This window comes from Nannobrachium achirus (assembly GCF_963921795.1).
Source record: "Nannobrachium achirus genome assembly, chromosome: 7".
Lineage (NCBI taxonomy): Eukaryota > Metazoa > Chordata > Actinopteri > Myctophiformes > Myctophidae > Nannobrachium > Nannobrachium achirus.
The window spans coordinates 1293522-1316693 of NC_137816.1; positions in this window are offsets into that span (position 1 = coordinate 1293522).

Consider the following 23172-nt stretch of genomic DNA (forward strand, 5'->3'; position numbering starts at 1 on the left):
GAGGAACAGTAATGGCAGTAATCTCAAAAGCATTCTCAACCCACCCAGAAGCCAATTAGTGCATTCTCAGAGTTTATTTTAACGACCAATCAATCGATCATGTTCTGGCTGGGATCAATGGATGCAACGAATAGGCCTAGGCCTACTTTAGGTTCACTGTTATCTCTCATCATATGCTGCAGCACCTTTATAGGGCCATAACTATAAAGGTATTGGTATTGGGACTCAATACCAAGAGCCTGCTTCATAAGGCCGTAGTGAAATATTTAAGGTTTTAAAGAAAACATACCACAAAATTATGATCAAACAGTTTTTCCAATGATTTGGAGGCCCAGTTGCAATACCCTTGTGGCCCACGAGTTGGACCTGGCCCATGCAGTTTAGGAATTACTGCAGTAAACCATCCAACATTATTTACATACAACATACCTAATGCTACATTGTTAGCCTAACCAAGGAGCTCATTTCTTTTCAAAACAATAAAGCTGTGCCACACTCCAAGTTCTCCTGTTGAACTAAAGCCATCTGGGGAAATCTCGCTTTTGCGAATGCCCATCATTTCGACCGGAGGGTTAGCGACTCACTCCACGGAGGTTAAGGTTAGGGTGAGGGTTAGTCGGGTGTCGAAAAGATGACATGTAGTAACAGCGACACGCTCCCAAGCCATCTAGCCTGGGTGCCAGCCTGTTCGCTACGTTCCGCAATTTGTTTTGTCTCTCCGCATCACAGTCTGGAAAGCCTTGTATCTCCAAGGGGAGGTGGGACATAGAAAGCGGCTGGAATCCAACCGCGGCTTCTTGTTGGTGTCTACCACCTGTCGTTCCATCTAGTCGCCGACATTTTAACACCCCAGGCCGGGGTGTTAAAATTTCCTAAAAACTACCATAATGAATATACACTCAGGATTCCAACCCGGCTAAAGACAAATATCTTAACTATATTGTCACTATCGGGCAGAAACCTTGTATCTCCAAGTTTCAAATTTATGTTTTTTTTTTTGTTTTAGTTTTTTCGTAAAGTAAAGTCACTCTGAGAGTGGGCGGGTCTATGGGCTGGAACCAGGCTAGCATAGATCAGCTATTTTATTTATTTTTATTTTTATGATAAATGCAAAATGAACGGTTTTGGACAAGGTTTCCACCCGACAATGCATTATGGGGAATACCGCTTGGCTGCATGCATTGGGGAGATTGAGATGTCTTCAGGCAGATGCTCTGAGGCACTCTACTACAGCTCTCAATTATGACTATGGAGGAGACCCTTCCCTCTGCCTGTAGTTTGTTATTTTGGGCCCTATAGGTATGTAGTACCCAGCCAACAGCATGTAGGGTGTGTGGACAGAGTGCCAGACCATAAGCACACATCAAAGAAGAAGGTAAGTACAAAAATGGCTAAGGCAAAAATACCAAAAATACCTAGCGATTCAATCAAGTAGGCAAAGCTCATTCCAAAATAAGACTGAATCTGGCGTTGGTTTGAATCTGCTGGTAAGCACTGAGGGACAGGATGGGGACGAGGAGCAACGAAGAGTTGGCCTGTGTACTAGGCACGTGCACACATAGACATCAAAGGGGGCTTGAGGGCACTATAAAAAGTGCCCTCTCCAGACCATGAATGCAGTTTTTACTATGGTGAAAGAAAAGCAAATATACCTGAAGGCATTCAAGATAATTGCCTTGTCCAAACTCTCCTGAACTTGAATGCAGCATCTAATGTTAAAAGAATTGCCCTCTCTGTGTAGAAATCAAGCATCGAAAATAGCCGACCTCCAAGCTCCAAGTAAAAGTATTGGTATCAAAATTGTGCAGAATGTCCTATTTGAAGTTTTCAAATGTATGATTTCATACATTTCAAATGAAATGTATGAGCTCACAACAGCTCACAACGCGTTGTAAGCTTTCGATATTTTCACCAAAAGGCCCTTTTAGACATTTCAGCCCTCTACTGAAATGTCTGCACATCCCTGGTGTAGTTGTGACTGTCTTGGACCGGCTTGGTAAAGTTATCTTTTCCATTACAACACAAAATAAAGCAGAAGAAAATACTATATAGGTAAAGGTAAAAAAAATATGAAATAATATAGAGCATTGATTCTCAATGTGGGGTCCGGGGACCACCAGGTGTCATTGAGCCAGCTAAATGATAGTTTGGAACCAAATGAACCTTTATGGTTATGTAACTCAGAGAGTGTACACATTAACATTGATTTTACGGTATAAATTGGGGCCCCAGAGATAGAAATGCCATTAAATGGGGGTCCGTAAACTAATAATGCATGTCAAACTGGGGGTCCTTGAAATTAAAAAGGTTGGGAATCACTGCTAGAGCTGTAAAAAAAAAATCTCTTATATGGGGGTCCGTGGTGTATCTTTACAAATGGGGGTCCCCAGGACCCCCATTTGTGTTTTTATTGTTTACAAAAGTGTGTGAAGTTGAGATTGCTCTGTATGCCAGCTGGACACATTTTTAGGCCAGGAATAAAACTTGTGTAGCCTACTGACCAACGAAAGACCAAAGACACCAGGGTGACCAGTTTGAGCGGTTTGGGTGTTTCGTTTACCCAATATGGAACCAAAGAAATGAACATTGAACTAAAAGTATTTGTTTCATTACTTGACTCATGTTGCTGTAGACCATTTCACAACCCGATACATAAATCCTGCGCCGGTCAACAGCAGTCACAGCCCACACGTTGTGCCCCAAAGTCCTAGAGAGGCTGTGCTGCGGCCATTTATTAACACTTCACACTTCAGGGTGGGCACATACAAATCAACAAATAAAAGACAACTTGATACAAGTAAATGGTGCATTTATATAGTGCTTCTGTCCAAAGCGCTTTATCATCACCCATTCACACACGCGTTCACACACCGGCGGCGGAGGAAACCATGCAAGGCACCAACCTGCTCATCGGGAGCAATTTGGGTTTCAGCGTCTAATTGCTCAAGGACACTTCCACACCCAGTGAGAGTGGGAGGTTTCCCAAGCAGCCGCTCTAACTCCTGTGCGGATGCAACCTAACTTGCCTAACAACATAAAATAAACAAAATTCAGGTGCTGAACGTAAGTTTACTTAACCAAAACCTGGAGAAAGGAGAATTAACCCTGAAAAATGCTTACGACACAGGGACACAAACAGATCTGCAGCTGATGCTAAAGTGTTGGAAGCTGGGAAACAGAGAAAGAGAGAGAGAGAGAGAGAGAGAGAGACAATAAATCAGCATTACATTCTGGGACAGTGGTGGATCTACATTGTGGCACAGGGTAAGCCCGGTTATCCTTGGCTTTGAATCTGGTCCGTGGAATGACCAGGATAGAACTAGCTGATGATCTCAGACTGCGATACGGCTTGTAAATGGTTAATAGATCAGTGATGTAGCTGGGCGCAAGTCCAGAGCATGCTTTACAAGGCCTAAGTGAAATATTTAAATCAATTCTATAACTGACAGGAAGAAAAAAACTACAAGAGCAGTAATATTGAAAAAGGGGGGGGGGATTTTCACAGTGCATTTGCTCTGCATACGTATATGTGAGTATAAGTTGTCCTCTGCATTTCACCCTTTCTAACTATTAGGAGCAGTGGACGCAGCAACCAGGGAGCAGAGAGGTGTTATAACTCAAAAACACTCACGATAATCGTATCGTGGAGATTTAATTTATCGTCCTCCGTCATGCACTGGGATAAATTCACCTTTTATTTGCCGAGCTGTATATGCGGTACCACTTAAAACTCTATAATTGGTAAAATATTCTTATAATATACCGTACGTAATCTTTTTTTCACCCTAAATGTCTTTGCCAAAAAATAGCCGTTGTGAGCTTGTAGATCTGCTATTTTTTGGCAAATGTTCCGCCCCCCGGATAATGGATTTTGATTAGTGATAATATCGCAAATCGCGATTTCTTTTGTCACAATAATCGTGATATGAAATGTTCATATCGTGCCATCCCTACTGTACAGTAGTATAAACATGGAACATTGTCTTCTTGAACCAGACTAGAGTCAGACACTAAACTCCATGCTGCCTCTCACATCTGGAAATTGACCAAAGGATGTTAGAGGAAAAGCCATTGGGGTCACCAAGATCAGCCCGCTTAATCCTGGAATCTGCCTATTAGATGAACTAATCCTCTATCTTGGGTGGAATTGATATTTTGGCCTGATGGTGGCACTAGAGGATAGGTATATAGGGCATTAAGTGCCAGGTGCCTGAACGTGGCATGTCTTTAAATAATATAATAATGTGTGGTGTGTGTGTAGTGTAGGTTGCTGTGTGTAGACCACGCTTTAATAAATAGGCCCACAGTATGTGCTGTATGAGAAGGCATAATATGTGGATGGTTGGTTGGTTGGTTGGTTTTGATATGTTGCCTGTGTGTGTGTGTGTGTGTGTGTGTGTGTGTGTGTGTGTGTGTGTGTGTGTGCGTGTGTGCGTGTGTGTGCGTGCGTGCGTGCGTGCGTGCGTGCGTGTGACAGGCAGTCAGGCAGACAGTCAACAGGCTGTTAGGGTGTGTTGTTCTTAAGCCTAGTTGCCTGGTGGAAAAAGCTTTTGTGGAGCCTGCTGGTCCAGGCCTTGCGGCCGCGGTACCGCTCGCCAGACGGTAGCAGCTGAGTCCGTGGTCGGGGTGGCCGGGGTCTTCTGTAATCCTGGCGGCTTTGCAGACTAATCGTCCGGTGTAGACCTGGATGGAGGGGAGCTCATTGGGCTGTCCTCCGCACCGCAGTCCAACCACAGCACATTGCGGCTGAGGGCAGTACAGTTCCCATGCCAGGACTTGAACACATCAAAGTCACTCAGTGTTTTTCACCTCTTTCTAATTCAGCATCTCTCTTATTGCGACCCTCAGGTCGCACTTAATATCAAAACCTCCACCGGCTGTCTGTCCGTCAGTCACACGTCACACGTCACACTTTTGCCCTGCTCATATCTCCGCAACCGTTCTCACATGGCCCTCTTCTAGCGCCACCATGAGGCTGATTCTTGCAAAACACATTTTTAGACACTACTCCTACAGATGTTGCCCTAAAATCACGGCAATCGCTACACAGTATGTCTACTAGGGCTGTAATCTAGCCCTGTTTTAGGGATTCGAACTTCGGGGGGATTTTCCGAACGAACCATCGAACCTTAGATGGTTCGTTCAATTGATTAAAAACCGAACGTTCGAACCTCCGAACCATCGAACGTACTGTACCTTTAACCAGCTAAAAGTGTAGGAAATGTTTTAAATGCGCTGTTTTATCCATTGACGCGTGGATGCGTGGCTGCATTAACACCTAGGCTAACACTTGGAAAATCCAACCCACTCGGGAGAAAATGTTGTGCAGTTTGTTGACGAACAGGCTCAATGTATAGCGGAGTTGCACGGATGATGATTAGACTTGGTGACTGCGTCGGAGCGCGTCGCGTTCGGGCTGAACTGGTCTCGATGTAACAACCCCAGAAATCGCATTATAATCCTTTAGGGGGTTGCAATGAAATCCATCTTTGCTCATGCTTAGGAGAAAGGCTGTTTAATCTGTGGGTGCATGGATGGGTGTTCGCTGTTCAGAGCACAGCAGCACACACGTCTGTCTCTGCCCAGCTCAGCTGCAGCTGCTCTCACTCTACTGTCATCAAGCGTGTGTGCGCGGCCCCAAATTGGAGCGGAATTGGAGCGGAGGACGGTCCTTGATCGCTCCAAGCTGTTCTGGTGCGTTTTATAACTACTATAACGTCACCATTAACTGTTAGTGTTTACCGGTAGGCCTAACTTATTTCGTATTTGGCTATCTCTACTACTGTGATATTCTGAATAGGCCTATCACATTCTGATAATTATTTTTCGTGTAAAAAAAAAGAAGAAAAAAAAAGAAAAAAACCTGAACCCATTAATTTCGAACTTCGATTGCCAACGTAACGAACGAACGTTCGAATCCCCGAAGGTTCGCTTGCAGCCCTAATGTCTACACTCATGTCATCAACATGGATCTCTCCCATATAGCGCCACCATCAGGCCGATTTTTTCAAACACATTTTTGGACACTACTCCTACAAATTTTGCCCTAAAATCACGCAAATCGGTACACACTTGCTCTACACTCATGTCATCAACATGGATCTGTCCCATTTAGCGCCACCTTCAGGCCGATTTTTTGCTCCTACACATTTGGCCTAAAATCATGTTGCGACCTGGCGGTCGCTTATCTCCCGATTAGGGAGTCTTACTGGTTTTTATTTTTTATTGTTTCATCTTTTTTTCCTGCTGTCCTTCAGATTGTAGAGGCCACAGGATTTCATTTCTGGAACATTGATTTGAATGTGTGATGTGTAAGGATAGGCCTGTATAGTCATTGTGTAGATCGAATTGAATTTGCTTTGCTAATTAATTTAAACTATTCCTCCCCGTCCTTACCCGTTTTAACATAATATGTGCTCCAAATTAGAGGTTTGCGGCCGCTTCACCCGTTTAGATATTTTGATGTCACGTGAAACTTGACCAGTCATGGAGACCAAGAGATTTAGAGTCTGGTTGGGCGGAATGTCATGTGGAACTCACCAATCAACCAATCCTCAAGCTATGTCAGTCAAGCATCGAAAATAGCCGACCTCCAAGCTCCAAGTAAAAGTATTGGTATCAAAATTTTGCAGAATGTCCTCTTTGAAGTTTTCAAATATGATTTCATACATTTCAAATGATATAGCCCATCTGATTGGCTATATCCGTCACCCACATAGACGCTTATTTCCGGACAGACATTCGGTCGATCAGGGACGTGCTGGCCATTGGGAAAAGTGGGACAACTCCCGAACGGCCGGTTCATTCCCGGCCGGTCCAGGCCGGCCATTAGGGGAAAGAAAAAAAAATGTCGGCCTTCGTTCCATTTTGGGGGCTGGGTGGCCAACAAAGTCAATCGTCACTGTCGGGTAGAAACCTTGTATCTCCAAGTTTCAAATTTGTAAATTTTTTCGCAAAGTAAAGCCCTGCTTCATCATACAAGGCCGTCGCACAAAAGTAGTGAAAACAGCAGATCTACAAGCACACAACGCCTCGCGGTGCGAGGCGTTGTGTGCTTGTAGATCGCCTGTTTTCACTAGTTTAAATCATTTTTTAAATGATAAATACAAAACAAACGGTTTTCTACCCGACAACGAAATATAACTCATGTAATTGGACCACTGCCTTGTCACTTTGTCACAAATCTTTGAGTAGCAGCAGCGCTATAGAGAGAGATGAGGGCCTCTCCAACTCCTTTTCCCGGGCTGAATCAGGGGCCCAGCATGTCAGCATGTAAAGCTGATCTTTAAGCAGGTTCAGCCATAGGCAGGAGAACTCGTTGCAGCAACATTCCTCAGAGCTACAATCCTGACGATTTATGTCCGTTGTCTCCCTCTCTCGACAGCGAAAGGTAAGAGAGCTCTACCGGTATGTTAATCCTGTGGGGTACTAGATTCAGCCTCTGTTTCACCCAGCTGATGGCTGCTTATAGATCAGTGGTTCTCAAACTGTGGGCCGGGACCCCCTGAGGGGTCCCCACATGATTCTTTTTACAGGAATTTCTTCAGGCATCGAATTGTTACCTGGTGAATCGTAATCGAATTGAATCGTGAGGGTAGTGCCAATGCAAAACATTGGTCAAATTGTCAAATAATACGAGAAAAAGGCAAAGATTTTGAAGATAGCAGATGAGCTATTTTCAACGTTTTCATCTGTGGAACAGAGTCAAACTAAAGGTAATGACTCGACTCCTACAATTCCAAGGGTTTATCAGGGTGACGTTTCCCCAGTTCAAATATGATTATTTTGGGCGGGTCATGGCCTGGAAAGGTTTAGAACAGGGGTCTTCAACAGGGGGTCCGGGACCCCTAGGGGGTCCTCCAAATCTTTGTGTGATAGAAACCTTTTTCTAGCGTCCATATTCTGAGAACTTTAGCCAAAAATAGCAGATCTACAAGCTTGTAGATCTGCTATTTTCGGCAAAGAGCTTTGGTGTAGAGGGGAAAAAGAGCAGACCAAGTACAGAGTGAAAGGTCAAGTTTATTAAGTATTAACGGTTCAAGTGGTTAAATATCTGAAAACACAAATTGACATGAATCCAAAATACACTGATGATTGTGCTGTCCAACAATTAAACTATGGAATCTATGAACAGGTTGTGGGGGTCCCTGCTTCATCTCTCTCTCAACTACGGGGTCCTTGGCCTGAAAACGTTGAAGACCCCTGGTTTAGAACCACTGGCTTAGATGGCCAGGATGAGTCCTCTGGGGGAGCTGGGGGGGGGGGGGGGGGGGGGGAGTGGAATGAGTTACTAGGGTCCAAGGTGGAGGGGCCTTCAATATTTTATACTTTAGCTATTGAAAAATAGCAGATCTACAAGGAGTGCCGCGCTACGAGCTTGTAGATCTGCTATTTTTAAAAAGTCGTGAAAATCTGTGCAAATCTTTGAATGTAGGCCTATGTATTTTTTTAAGCAAACATTTGTAACTCAAATTTTCCTTCTGGGGGTTAAAATATTTTGACATGGGGGGTCCGTGGCCACTGACATAGAAACATAGGTTTTTCAAAAAAACTGAAATATTCAAAGACACAAATTTTCAAAATTCGTCAAAAATAGCAGATCTACAAGCTCACAGCGCGGCACTCGGTGCCGCGCTGTGAGCTTGTATATCTGCTATTTTTCAATAGTTAAAGCACAAAATAATGCGTTCCCAGTCAAAATGGGTTAAAATCCCTATGAAGAACATTCATGGGGGGCCCACAGTGAATCCTTGTACCCAGGGCCCAGAATTTGGTGCGACACCCCTGGACACAAACGGGTATCGAACCTGTGACCTTCTGGTTAGCTGCCGTATCATCCCACCACACAGTCCATATGGTTCATTAACTCTGAGGCTTCCAGTCTTGTCCTTTTTACTACTATTAGATCAGGGGTCTTCAACATTTTCAGCCCAAGGACCCCTTAGATGAGAGATGAAGCAGGGACCCCCACAACCTGTTCATAGATATAGTTGCATTGTTTGACAGCACAATCATCAGTGTATTTTGGATTCATGTTAATGTGTGTTTTCAGATATTTAACCACTTGAATGGTCAATACAATACGCAAGGCGTTGTGAGCTTGTAGATCTGCTATTTTTGGCTAAAGTTCTCAGAATATGGACGCTAGGGTTCAAGTGGTTAGTTCCTATACACAAAGATTTGGAGGACCCCCTGTAGTAACTCTGAGGACCCCCTAGGGGTCCCAGACCCCCTGTTGAAGACACCTGACTTAGATTTTAGAACATATAGATGCAATTTAGATAGAATTTGGCTTAACTGTGGTAGACTATATTATTGCGACCATAGGTCGCAGTTTAGTATGTGAACGGTCACAGCTTGGCCGTATCTCTGTCTCTTGCGCCTGACACTGTGGTTCTATGGGTTTGTCGCTCTGACATCATGCTCTGATGTAACTGTGATGTCAGGGGAACCACTCTTAACAGAATGGGTTTGCCGCTCTGACATCACGCTCTGGCTTCACTGTGATGTCGCACTAACAGAATCCCTTTTATGCCCATATATGGAGTTCCCTGATGTCATCAATCTAACAGGACTTCATAAAAGGGCATGATGTCACATAACGAATAACTGAGTAAGCATGTTTGGGTTCTCACAGCATATCTCCATATACAGTAGATGGATCTCCATATATGGGTAACTGGTCTGATATACATCACTGGCCAGATGGCCAAGACATATGGCGCAAACTCGCCCTTACCATATTTCTTTCATAATATTTCTGGGCCAGCTAAGTACAGCTAAAGACACTCAAATGTCTATATTATGTTACATCAGTGTCTGCTATTCGTGCATACTTGTAATGCCTTCAGTGGCAAGACACTGATGAATTGTTAGCCAATGGTAGTAGCGAGGGCTGGATGAGCGGTCTCCTGCAAATATTGTGGCCCTCTACACTGTATGCTTGCTGAAAAACTGGCTGCTGCACATCGGCTCCACCACCAAGAAGAATTATTCAGCAACAATTATAAATTAAAAAATATTTTAATGAGCATCAATAGATACGTTTATGGAACCATGAGGTATCTCCAGTTGACGGTACAGTTTTTCCCTATCATAATTCGGTTCAACTGTTAACCTTGTCTGCAGTAACCATCTATTGCAGGATAGGTTTAAGTTGGGTTCGATGTAAGGGTGATTTCTGCAAAGGCAGCACCTTTGCATCGCAATAATGCAGTAGCTACAAGTAACTGTTAACTGTATAGTATTTATGCTCTTTCGATAAATGCATGAAAGCAAACTTCTAACATCATAGCAGCCTAGTAGAGGTTGCAGCACAGCAGAGGAGGTATACAGCAGATCTCCCTCTCTCTCTCGCTCTCTCTCAGGTGACCTGGAAACTCCCTGTGTGTGTGTGTGTGTGAACCTGTCATAGTTCCAGAGCGCTGTCGCAGTGGAAACATGAAGTGAAGGCAGCAGGGGCTTTTTTATTTTTGGAGTGGTCATGGACACCGCCTGGTGCCCCGCTCCCCGCGGCAGGCTGTGCATGGTTCACTTCAGGATGAGACGGCCCCTGTGACACTGCCTCTGAGCTGGGATTAACAAGCAAGCAAGCAGCTTCCCCTCCCTCCATCAACACCACCCTGTCACAAAGGTAAACACAATCAAACGCACTGTCTGTTTTGGCACACGCCGGGGCCTGTTGTTCTCCGTCCATTGGCATGATGGCACTGACGATGATGAGTGCTCCGCTCTGCACAACGTGCAGAGGAATGTTGCATAGGAAACGCATGATCCGACGTCTTTAAAGCATGATCCGTTTTTCAGCGTGCGTGTGGACAGTGCGTTGCAGCTGCACGGGGGATTTCTGCACTATACTTGGCATGGAGGGATGAATTGATTAATTAAGCATTTTCAAGAAACCTTCTGTAGTTATTTGTGGCTGGTGCGTTTGGCTGAGAATGTGAAGACGAGTTGGTCGACGTCAACAATCCCCTGAGGCTCGGCACGGTGATGTCAGATCTCCTCAGATCTTCAGATTGATGGATGAATTGATGGATGAACAGATACTGTAGACAGACGGAGGATTTTTGAACACTGCTCCTATAGATTTTGCCCTAAAATCACACAAAGCGGTACACATTATCTCTAAAGCCATGTCATCAACATGGATCTGTCCCATTTCCCATATTCCCTTCTGATTGGCTACGATTGTCTTCTAAAGTTTGTGTATCTCCTGATTAGGGAGTCTTACTGGTTAATTAAGTTCACTTACATTACCCATGACTTAAGCCCTTTGCACACAGGACAGTTGTGTTTTGTTTGGTTTGCGGCATGAATAAAACGCATTGGATTTGGTGTGCAAGGCTGTGCGGAATCGGCGCTGCGGATCCAAAAAGGAGTCATAAAAGGAGTGATGAGTTTTTTACCGCATGCGACAAGACGCACAAATCGAACTGGGTTAGATTGAGAAAAAAACGCACGGCGGCAGCCACTCGTCGCACGGCTAATTCGGAACCGGTGTGCATGAGGTCATAGAGAATTATTGTTTTCTTTTCAAAAAAATATATTGTCCGTTTTATCCGTGCGGTTAAACGCGCCTGTGTGCAAAGGGCTTTACTCTTAATGCGAACTAGACCTGGCTTTATATTTCATGGGTAAAAAAATAGGGAGAAAGAAAGGGTAAGCTTCTGCATTCACATGCGAGTCATGAGTATCACATCACTTTATATTGCATATGAGTGAATCAACGTATTGGTGAATTAACAGCTTGTTCTCTCCATGTTGATCAACTGTAGCTACACTTAGCTGAGGTCATTGACACATCTTTACTGCAAAGCTAATCTTACCCCTTCCTCTTTTGAGCTGCTCCAGTGGAAGTGGCCCACATACCGTAGTGCCCTAAAAGGGGGTGACCTCTCATATGTCGAGGCTGGCAGGCTTTATAGTCTCTGTGGTCGTACAAGTGCTGTTTAATGAGCGCTATTGTCCTTGAGTGTTTTTACGACAAAGACCTCCGCTTTGGACTATGAAGAAGAATCACGTTGCATCGGAATGTTAGTCGTTAGTCCTGATGAATAATATCAGAAAACCGTGTGCTCCGGTTCCTTTTTGGGCCCTATAACTGCTTGTTATCAAAGACAAAAGACTCCAAAGACATTTATTCTTGTAAGATGCTCTCGTTGTAGGCTACCTCTCACAACAAAAGTGCATCTTGAAGTCACTTCCAGCTCAAGTGAATAACTGCCTAGGCCCTAGGCGTGTTTGACTACAGTCACAGTTGCTGCCGTTACACTCAGAATAGTTGGGGCCTACCATGGGGCATTCACACTGGATGCGGTACAATGTTTATTTTTTGTCACATTCGGGCAGAAACCTTGTATCTCCCAAGTTTCAAATTTGTATGTTCTTTCGCAAAGTAAAGCCCTGCTTCAGCATACAAGTCCGTCACACAAAAGTAGTGAAAACAGCAGATCTACCACCACACAACTGTTGTGTGCTTGTAGATCGGCAGTTTTCACTGTTTAAATCATTTTTAAAATGAGAAATGGGCATACAAGGTTTTCACTCGACAACGATGATGTGCAATATGGAGTGATATTTATCTATGCTTGAAGCAACGCAAATCACTGTGTTTTCAGCAACGCAAATCATCTATGTTTTCAGCAAGTGATCTTTCCCAAAGTGAACAGAGCGACATCCCCGTGTGTGTGTGAGGGCCGGGGCAAATGTCACTTGTGCCCGGTGTAAATGCAACATAGCAACGCTTTCCCCCTGACTCGGGGCGACAATTATTTTTATCGCATCCAACACAGAGCGAGGTTGATTGACTGGCCAGACTGGGCAGGTCTTAACTGCAACAAGCAGGTGTTTGGTGTCATGATCTGTTTGCTCCTAGTCTAAAATTAGACCATGTCGTGTCGCGTCTCTCCGCGCACGCGCACGCGCACACGCACACGCACACGCACACACACACACACACACACACACACACACACACACACACACACACACACACACAGCTTAAGAGAAGAAAACAATTAATCTCATTATGGTAACGTGTTTCGTGAAGACACACTATTCATTTCAAATGTACGCAGCCAGTAAAACATTTTCAATGTCGATTAATTGCATTTTTCATGACTAGATATGTGCTTCGACATGATCTCACTTCATGTGCCCATCATAGACATGCAGTTGAGATAGGATTTATGGTTCTTGAAGATCTCTGGGATCCGTTCAAAAGACTGGCTCATTTTAGTTAATTTGTAGATTTTGATTATGAATTTATTACAAATTAGGCTACTTAAATCCTATATACATGTCTGCCATATATACATTTCTGCCATTTGAAAATAGCCGATCTACAAGCTCACAATGCATCGTGTTGCGACGCATTGTGAGCTTGTAGATCTGCTGTTTTCTAATGATTTTTCTACATTTATTTTCATTGGAAAACTTGTGAAATATGGGACATTCTGTATAATGAGTAGGCTACTTTCTACTATTGGTACTTTAAGTACATTTTGATACCAATACTTGTGTAGCCTACTTTACATTTTGAATTCCGAACTGCTACTTGTGGCAGAGCATTTCTGGTGCTCCAGAACGGATGCAAAAGTGCTGGCGCCCCAAGTGGAGGACCCCCTGCCACTGCAGCGCACATAACATGCCGTAACTCGGGCTAGGAGCGTCCGGGAGAGCCGGGGCCGGTACCTATTCGTCCGCCAAGGCAACGCGGACACCCCACCCCTCATTTCTCACATGGCCCTATTCTAGCGCCACCTTCAGGCCGATTTTTAAAACACATTTTTGGACACTGCTCCTACAGTTTTTGCCCTAAAATCACGAATATCACTACACAGCATGTCTACACTCATGTCATCAACATGGATCAGGAAGATTTTGGAAAAACAAATGTTTGCCCTATTTGTGGAGATAAGCCACCTACGGTCGCTTATCTCCCGATTAGGGAGTCTTACTGGTACTTTTACTTAAGTAAAGAATTTGAGTACTTTTTACACCACTGTTCATTTAGAAAGGAACGGCTCCCAGCTACTGCGAACCGGATCCCATCGTTCCTTTCAAAGAGCCGTTCAAAAGACTCGATTCGTTCGTGAACGTCCCATCTCTAACATGCAGAAACATTCACTTCCAGAGATCATATCGTCGTTGTCGAGTGGAAACCTTTTATGTCCAAAACAGTTTGTTTTGTATTTATCATTTTTAAAATGATTTAAACTAGTGTAAACAGCCGATCTACAAGCACACAACGCCTCGCGTGCTTGTAGATCTGCTATTTTCACTAGTTTTGTGCGACAGTCTTGTATGATGAAGCAGGGCTTTATTTTATAAAAAAAGCTTACCAATTTTAAACTTGGAGATACAAGGTTTCTGCCCGACAGTGACGATATCCAAGTCAGACGTTGTCCTTCATGGGAGGTGTAAAGTAACCAAATACATTTACTTAACTTAATTATAATTTTGAGGTATTTGTACTTTACTTGAGTATTTCCAATCACCAATACTTGTACTTCTATACCAACTCTCAGATCCAAATATTCAAATATAAGTAAAAACTAAGTTTTACTTGAAAACTTAGTTACTAGTTACTTTGTAGATTGATTATTACAAAACATACATTAACCATATACATTAACCATTAACCACTTCAGCCTTATATACATTCCGGCCTTCTGAAAATAGCCAATAGCCAATCTACAAGCTCTTGTAGATCTGCTGTTTTCTAAAGATTTTTAGACATTTGAAAACTTGAAATTGGACATTTTGCATAATGATCGCTTTTACTTTTTGCTCTTTAAGTACATTTTGATGCCAATACTTTTGTACTTTTACTCAAGTACATTTTGAATTCTGGATTTTTACTTTACTTTTACTATATTGCAGTGTTGATACTTTTACTTAGGTAAAACATTTGAGTACTTTTCCCACCACTTGTCTGGGAGGCATAAAGGCATAAAGAACAACGTGTATGCGTTTCTATTTTGAGCTGTGGCGTTTCACAGAGCTATACAACATCTTTAAGGTCCCACCAAGATCAAGGTTTTGAAACCTGCTAATGAGCCCATAGCCACGAGAGCCTTTCTAAAGCTGGCACATGGTTAGTGTTCCCAGAGCCATTAGTGTCAGTTAAATAAAGGATATAGGCAGCTGTGAGGGTTATAAGTGAACACAGTCCAAGCATATACACACACACAAACTGACAATTGCACTTGTAACCATTGTACAATAAAATTACATATACAGGCCTATTTATCATAATTACAAATCAATCTTTTTGGTTTACTTCATTTATTATAGTAAAAGGAGATGAGAAATTAAAAGAAATTACAGTTTTAGTAAAAGGAGATGAAAAATTAAAACAAGTTTTTTTCCAACATTTACACAGAATAGTACATAGTCTACCAATTAAAAGAATTAACAGTTTTTGTTCAACATTTACACAGAAGTAGTACAGACAGTCTACTACTATGAGTTATTCTGCAATGATCATGATGAATATTAACAGTATGTTTGCATATAGAGAAAAATAAGTAACCATTCTACACCAGTAAATCGTGCGCTGCAATCAAGACGTGAAGTTTCGAAAGTTAAGTGAGTCTGTGGGGTTTTATACATATATTTGAATCAATGAAAAGTACTAACAAGTGCTGGTGACCAAATAATAACTGCTGAATGCACCATAGGGGTCCGGGTTGTGGGGTCTGGGGGAACACCAGTGGGTCCCGATGTACCAATGTGCCGCCATTTTGTTTCAGTGGAGTTGAAACACTAAATTATTCAAATGAAAGTAGTGACACCAACACAAACCAATTGTGTTCCACATTTACAGTGGAACATAAAATAAAAAAAAGGTTCATTATTTTTCTCTATTAGACAAAATCTATTGGGGGTCAGGCAGTTTGGGTTCATTTTGAACGATTACCATCATCCTATACATAACCATGGTCTGCTAAATGCATGAACCTGTACAATGTTCCTCTGAGGCATTCTGACAATTCTGCCAAGTTCTTCAAGGATCCAATCAGTTGTTCACAACATCTTCAGGGAACCGTCCTGCTGTAAAGCGAAAGAGCGCATGTCAATATTTTCACATAATTTTTGAGACCCACATAGAGAAAGCATAACATGCTACCACACACACACACACACACACACACACACACACACACACACACACACACACACACACACACACACACACACACACACACACACACACACACACACACACACACACACACACACACACACACACACACACACACACACACACACACACACACACACACACACAAGATAGTCAGTAACTGTATCTAAAATAAGTTTCTTTTTTAGGTTTACTGAACTCAATTACACACCCCAAAAAACAACTTTGAACATTCAGTGGATTTTCCGTGGTCTGGGGTTTTCTGACTAATTAAGCTCAGATAACTGATTGGCCCCACATCTTTGATGTCACAGTCCCTTAAAGGAGTAGTTCACCCCCAAAATGACTTTTTATCTATTGATTACTCATGCCATATGGAGACTCGAGTTCAATAATCTTTTTTTTTTTTGTATTTTTCGCATTCCTAAGACAAAAAATATTTTAGTAAATGTACTCCTGGGGCGGCATAGCTCAGGGGTAGAGAAACCATTATTAGAGCACGAAGGGTTCCCGAAGGGTTCCCAGTTCGAATCCGGGCTCCCCCTGAGTTAATGTCGAAGAGTCCTTGGGCAAGACTAGGTTGGTGCCTTGCATGGTTTCCTCCGCCACCGGTGTATGAATGTGTGCGTGAATGGGTGAATGTAATGCACAATCTATGTAAAGCGCTTTGGATAAAAGCGCTATATAAATGCACCATTTACCATTTACTCCCATTGATTCCAGATGGGGACCCAAATGCATTTGGGTCCCCATCCGGAATCAATGGGGGTACATTTATTGTGATGACATTTTTGTCTTAGGACTAAAACAAAAAACATATTATTGAATTCAAGTCTCCATGGCATGAGTAATCAATAGAAAAAAAGTCATTTTGGGGGTGAACTAATCCTTTAATCCGAGACGATGATTGACAGCCAAAATCCTTCAACAGCGACACCCGCAGGCAAAGGTTTTATTTTTCATTGCAACTGAAAAGGCCTCAGAACACAGAAAAACAAAAACAATAAAAACAACTGCCATGGCTCACTGGAGTGGATTTTTCAGTTAAAACCTTTTTAATACAGGTTTGAAGGACCATGATTAAAGACTTTTATGTTTTGTAAAAACAGCATGTCATGAGACCTGGCTTTAATTATTAAATATTCCTTTAATTATTGTTTGTGTTCCCCCCTCCAGTTTTCATCAGATCTTATCACCTAAGACTCCCTAAATCAGGAGATAAGCGACAGTCAGGTCGCATACACAAACTTTAGAAGGCAATCAGGAGGGAATATGGGAAATGGGACCGATCCATGTTGACAACATGACTTTAGAGATACTGTGCACCGCTTTGCGTGATTTTAGGGCAAAATCTGTAGTGTCCAAAAATGTGTATTGCAAGAATCGGCCTCATGGTGGCGCTAAAAGAGGGCCATGTGAGAAGGTTGTGGTTTAGCAGCCAAGTAGTGTGTGTGCAAAGTTTGGCATGGATCGGGGCAACGGTGGCGGAGATTTGAGTAGGGGAAAAGTGTGACGTGACGGACAGACTGACCGACTGACGGATGGACTGCCGGTGGAGGTTTTGATAGTAATACACGTTTGAAGGACCATGATGTTTTATGTTTTGTAAAAACAACATGTCACGAGACCTTTAATTATTAAATATCCCTTTAATTATTGTAGCCTATGTGTTCCCCCCCTTCAGTTTTCATCAGATCTTATCATCAGTCAACATTAACAGGAGTACACTAATAAGCTTTGTTTGTCTTTACAGGGTCTGGAGATGCTGATGGAAGAGGACGACTACGCCAATGGCTTGGAGGAGGACCAGCAATACCCTCCTCCATTACTGCCCAAACCAGGTAAAGACAATGCCAGGCTACAGAAGCTCAAGAAGAAGAGGTCCAAGAAAAAAGGCCCCATTCAGACACCGATCCCCTTTCGCTCCTGTTTGTCCCCCGTTAACGAAGCGAGCACAGACCTTGAGCACAGCGATCAGTCCACTCCGCCCATGACGCCTGAAGCAATCTACGTGGGCGATGCTTCAGTCTCTAGTCTGCCTTTTGCTCCCTGCTACAGCCACCGAACATCTCCCTTCCGTCCCCTCCGGAGCAGCCCCCTCAGCCACACCAGAAACAGCCCCCTCAGCCACACCAGAAACAGCCCCCTCAGCCACACCAGACACTCCCCCCTGCAGTCTTACACACTGCCAAACTATCTATATGAAGGCCAGGTGGCCCCACTCTACGAGTGCTCCTCGTTTTTATTTGACGAGGCAATGCCACCATCGGCGGCGTTGTGTCCATCTGCGCCAGCGCTAGCAGCACCCCCTCCTCCTTTGAATTCAGCCACGACATCAGATTTTTGTGGGTCTCTCCTACTCAAAGCACCTCTTGTCCCACAACCTGTGCCACAGTCCAGCCCTAAAATATCAACTCACATCTTGAAGCTGTCTCCAGCTTCCCCCAATGGGGGTTCAGGCACGGCTCTTTCCTCTTCTACCCCCAGTGCTGGCGCATGCCTGGCACCTCCTCGAGTCGCCAATCTTCCTCCAGTTCCTGTCTTGCTATCGGTTTCAGTACCTCAAACACAACATGTTATCACCAGCCAGAGGCAGACATACGTTGACATTAAGGACAAGAGCAGGAGTCAAATGTCGTTGACCACCTTGCACGCTAGTAATGGCGGTTCCATAGCCAGTCAGAGGCAGACATACATTGACATTAAGGACAGGACCAGGAGCCAAATGTCGTTGACCAGCTTGCATGCTAGTAATGGCGGTTCCATTGCCAGCCAGATGGCCCCTGTAATGGTCAGGTCAGACATATCACTTGTCAATGCAGTCCAAGAGAAAAGGTCTGACGCTCCTCAGACAAAGATTTACACATCCAAGGCCACGTTTTATGAGCTCTCCAGGCCCCCTTCAATTCAGGACTTAACAGGACCTAATGCGTCATACCAGGGAATATCATTATCTACCATTCACAGAGAAAAGAAACCTGTAACCGTGGTGTTGAAATCTGAACCTTTTTCCCCACATCAAGTCCCTGTGTCCAAGACCCCTTCAGGGAGACCTAAGACACCTGCCTGGACGCCCTCCCGGGCATCCACACCATTTATTGAAATATCGAAACCAAACCCACTCTTATTTGCTGCTTTCACTTCGACCCAAAATCTGCAGCCTGCTGCTGTAAACAAGGAAGCTCTAATATACAAATCACCAATGCATGCTACCAGTATGAGTAAGCCTCCCACTGCAGTGCAAGAACTGAAACAGACTGGAATTAATAACACAATCCCCAACAAGGTTTCTCAGGACTGGAGTCATTACGACAGAAGCAGGAAAGGTTCAGGAAGCGTTAGTGTAAAAATAGCACCCGAAGAGAACGTAGTTCAAAGTATGAAGGCATTTGAACAAACAGAAGCCACACTGCCACCGACACAGCAGTCCATCTCAGTTTCAGAGGGAGCTGCACCAGAGACTGCCGAGTTTCTGAGGATCAAGTTGGAAGAAGCCACATTTGAATCACGGTGTAATGGAATACAAATGAATTATACGCCTCTCGTGGACATAGAAAAACCTGAACTTCAAAGTATGAAGGCATTTGAAAAAACAGAAGCCACACTGCCACCGACACAGCAGTCCATCTCAGTTTCAGAGGGAGCTGCAGCAGTGCAAGAACTGAAACAGACCGAAATTAATGACATGATCCCCAACAAGGTTTCTCGGGACCGAACAAGTCATTACCATGGAAGCAGGAAAGGTTCAGGAAGCGTTGGTGTAAAAACAGCTCCCAAAGAAAACGTAGTTCAAAGTATGAAGGCATTTGAACAAACAGAAGCCACACTGCCACCGACACAGCAGTCCATCTCAGTTTCAGAGGGAGCTGCACCAGAGACTGCTGAGTTTCTGAGGATCAAGTTGGAAGAAGCCACATTTGAAGCACGGTGTAATGGAATACAAATGAATTATACGCCTCTCGTGGACATAGAAAAACCTGAACTTCAAAGTATGAAGGCATTTGAAAAAACAGAAGCCACACTGCCACCGACACAGCAGTCCATCTCAGTTTCAGAGGGAGCTGCAGCAGTGCAAGAACTGAAACAGACCGAAATTAATGACATGATCACCAACAAGGTTTCTCGGGACCGAACAAGTCATTACCATGGAAGCAGGAAAGGTTCAGGAAGCGTTGGTGTAAAAACAGCTCCCAAAGAAAACGTAGTTCAAAGTATGAAGGCATTTGAACAAACAGAAGCCACACTGCCACCGACACAGCAGTCCATCTCAGTTTCAGAGGGAGCTGCACCAGAGACTGCTGAGTTTCTGAGGATCAAGTTTGAAGAAGCCACATTTGAATCACGGTGTAATGGAATACAAATGAATTATACGCCTCTCGTGGACATAGAAAAACCTGAACTTCAAAGTATGAAGGCATTTGAAAAAGCCACACTGCCACCGACACAGCAGTCCATCTCAATTTCAGAGGGAGCTGTTGCAGCAGAGACTGCTGAGTTTCTGAGGATCAAGTTGGAAGAAGCCACATTTGAAGCACGGTGTAATGGAATACAAATGATTAATACGCCTCTCGTGGACATAGAAAAACCTAAACTTCAAAGTATGAAGGCATTTGAAAAAACAGAAGCCACACTGCCACCGACACAGCAGTCCATCTCAATTTCAGAGGGAGCTGCAGTGCAAGAACTGAAACAGACCGAAATTAATGACACAATCCCCAACAAGGTTTCTCGGGACCGAACAAGTCATTACCACAGAAGCAGGAAAGGTTCAGGAAGCATTGGAGTAAAAATAGCACCCAAAGAGAACAGAGTTCAAAGTACGAAGGCATTTGAACAAACAGAAGCCACACTGCCAACACAGCAGTCCATCTCAGTTTCCGAGGGAGATGCATGTTCACAAATGACTCCATTAATGCCCCCTACGATGCAAAACATGGGCTCCAATTCCCCTTCCATACCGGTTATGTCAATACCCAGTCACCCACCATGCGCTCCTAAGCTTGGGGCACGGCAATCGTTAACGTCACTACTGGGATCTCAGTTGTCATTAGCTGTCTCAAAACCAAAAGCGCGGTCATATTATGGACTAACACCTGCCGAGTATGTTGCCTATGGTGGGATTAGGACTATGCCAACATGTTACGGTCCTGTAGGCTCCAAGGTTAATGGACAGACTTCAATCAACGTGCAGTCTGATGTGCTAGATGGGTCCTCCATCTCAACCGCTCAAGTGACCACATCCAAACCCCTCAATGGACACCAATCTGAAACATCTTCAGTGGAGAATCCCGCCACGCAAGTTTCAGTCACAAGAGACTCTGAATCTCCGACGGAAAAGACTGCAGAGTTTCTGAGGATCAAGTCGGAAGAGGCCACATCTGAAGCACGCTGTAATGGAATACAAATGAATAATACGCAGATAGTGGACATAGAAAAATCTGAACTTGCACAGAAAACTATGCAACAACCCACAGGCGAAGTAGCCGCACCAAAAGCCTCATATTCAGAGGCTCCAATACCAATACGTAAAGCAGGTGAGGTACACACACAGAGTGCGGCACCATATGCGATAGCAGAATCGTCAAATATAACGAATTATAGCAATAGTCTGACAAACTCTCCAACACCCTCAGGGAAGTTAGATATCCAGAATAGTCCAAAGGTAATAGATGTAAGAACACAGAATACTGTCAATGTGGAGAAATCATCCAAAATGATTAGCCGTCAAACTGTTCAAAGTAATCCTAACATTATAAACGCCCCACCACAACCCTTACCAGTTGATTCAACTCCCAAACCAATTCCTCTTGTACAATGTTATGAAACGCCCAATGGACTTAGTCCAGCAGACGATGTGCAGCACAATGTAGAGTGTGCTGCCAAGCCATTTAATGAGCCAAAACACCTCCCAACCCCTTTAGTAGAACATCCACCCATGAAAGCAATAGATACCAAACTCTCAGGGAAGGCAACTATTGATAAGATGTCTGCCATAGAGCTCCAACAGCACCCCAAGACTGGTCTTGAGGATGCACTAAACATCAAGGCAGTAGATGTTCCTAGTGTTCTACCCAATGAGACAAACAGCTTGCTCTGCAAGTCTTCCAATATAGGCAAAGCAAATGTTCAACCCCAGTTCTCAGATGTACGTTTTAATCCACCAAGCAACTCTACAGTGAGATCCATCCTTATAGCTCAGCATTCCACGACCAATGTGGGTGCTGTGTTCACAACAAAGCAAAACACAGACATTGCACCACAAAGAAACACAGCTTTAAAGACTATAATTCACATAAAGCCTCCAACAGAAAATAAAATCCCTGGCAATAATTTGCCAGGACCAGATTATATCACCAGGCCTTCTCAGAAGCCAAGCATGTCAAATGCATCTCCTGTCAATTATCTCTCACCAGACATGCCTTCCATACAGCCCCCACTCCTCAGTCAACCTAGTACTTCAACCCCATTTCCCAATATTACAGATATCAAACAGCCTTTAGAGATGGCGGTACTCAAGCCCAAAACCAACGTTGGGGATATACAGCCATGTACGCCAAAAACAGGATCTAATTACGACTGTAAAGACGGCAGAAGTAGTAACCTGTCCCAAACGCCTACTGCAGAAAACATGATAACTAGGCCCCTCAGTAACACTGTGAATGAAACCGAAATAGTTAGCCAGGGGATGGTTAAAAATGAAGTACAAGAAAAACATGCCATAGGAAGTGTGGGTCTCTTGCCAATGAAAACAGTGGGATCTCCTCCCAGTACACCCACCATAGCAGAACACATTCACAGCAAACCAACTGTTGAACAAGGATCCAGTCCTTCAAACGAAAACACACCTCTGCTGAACATGCTTGGTAGTCAACCCAAAATGCCAGACAAAACCTCCAGTGGAATGGCAAGTATAGGCAACTCTGCCATAGAGACCATCTCACCTGGACAGCCAGGAAGTGAAGAGAAACCTAAAAGTAACGGTGAAAAACTGCAGCCTAACCAAGACAGTTTAAGCAGCAACC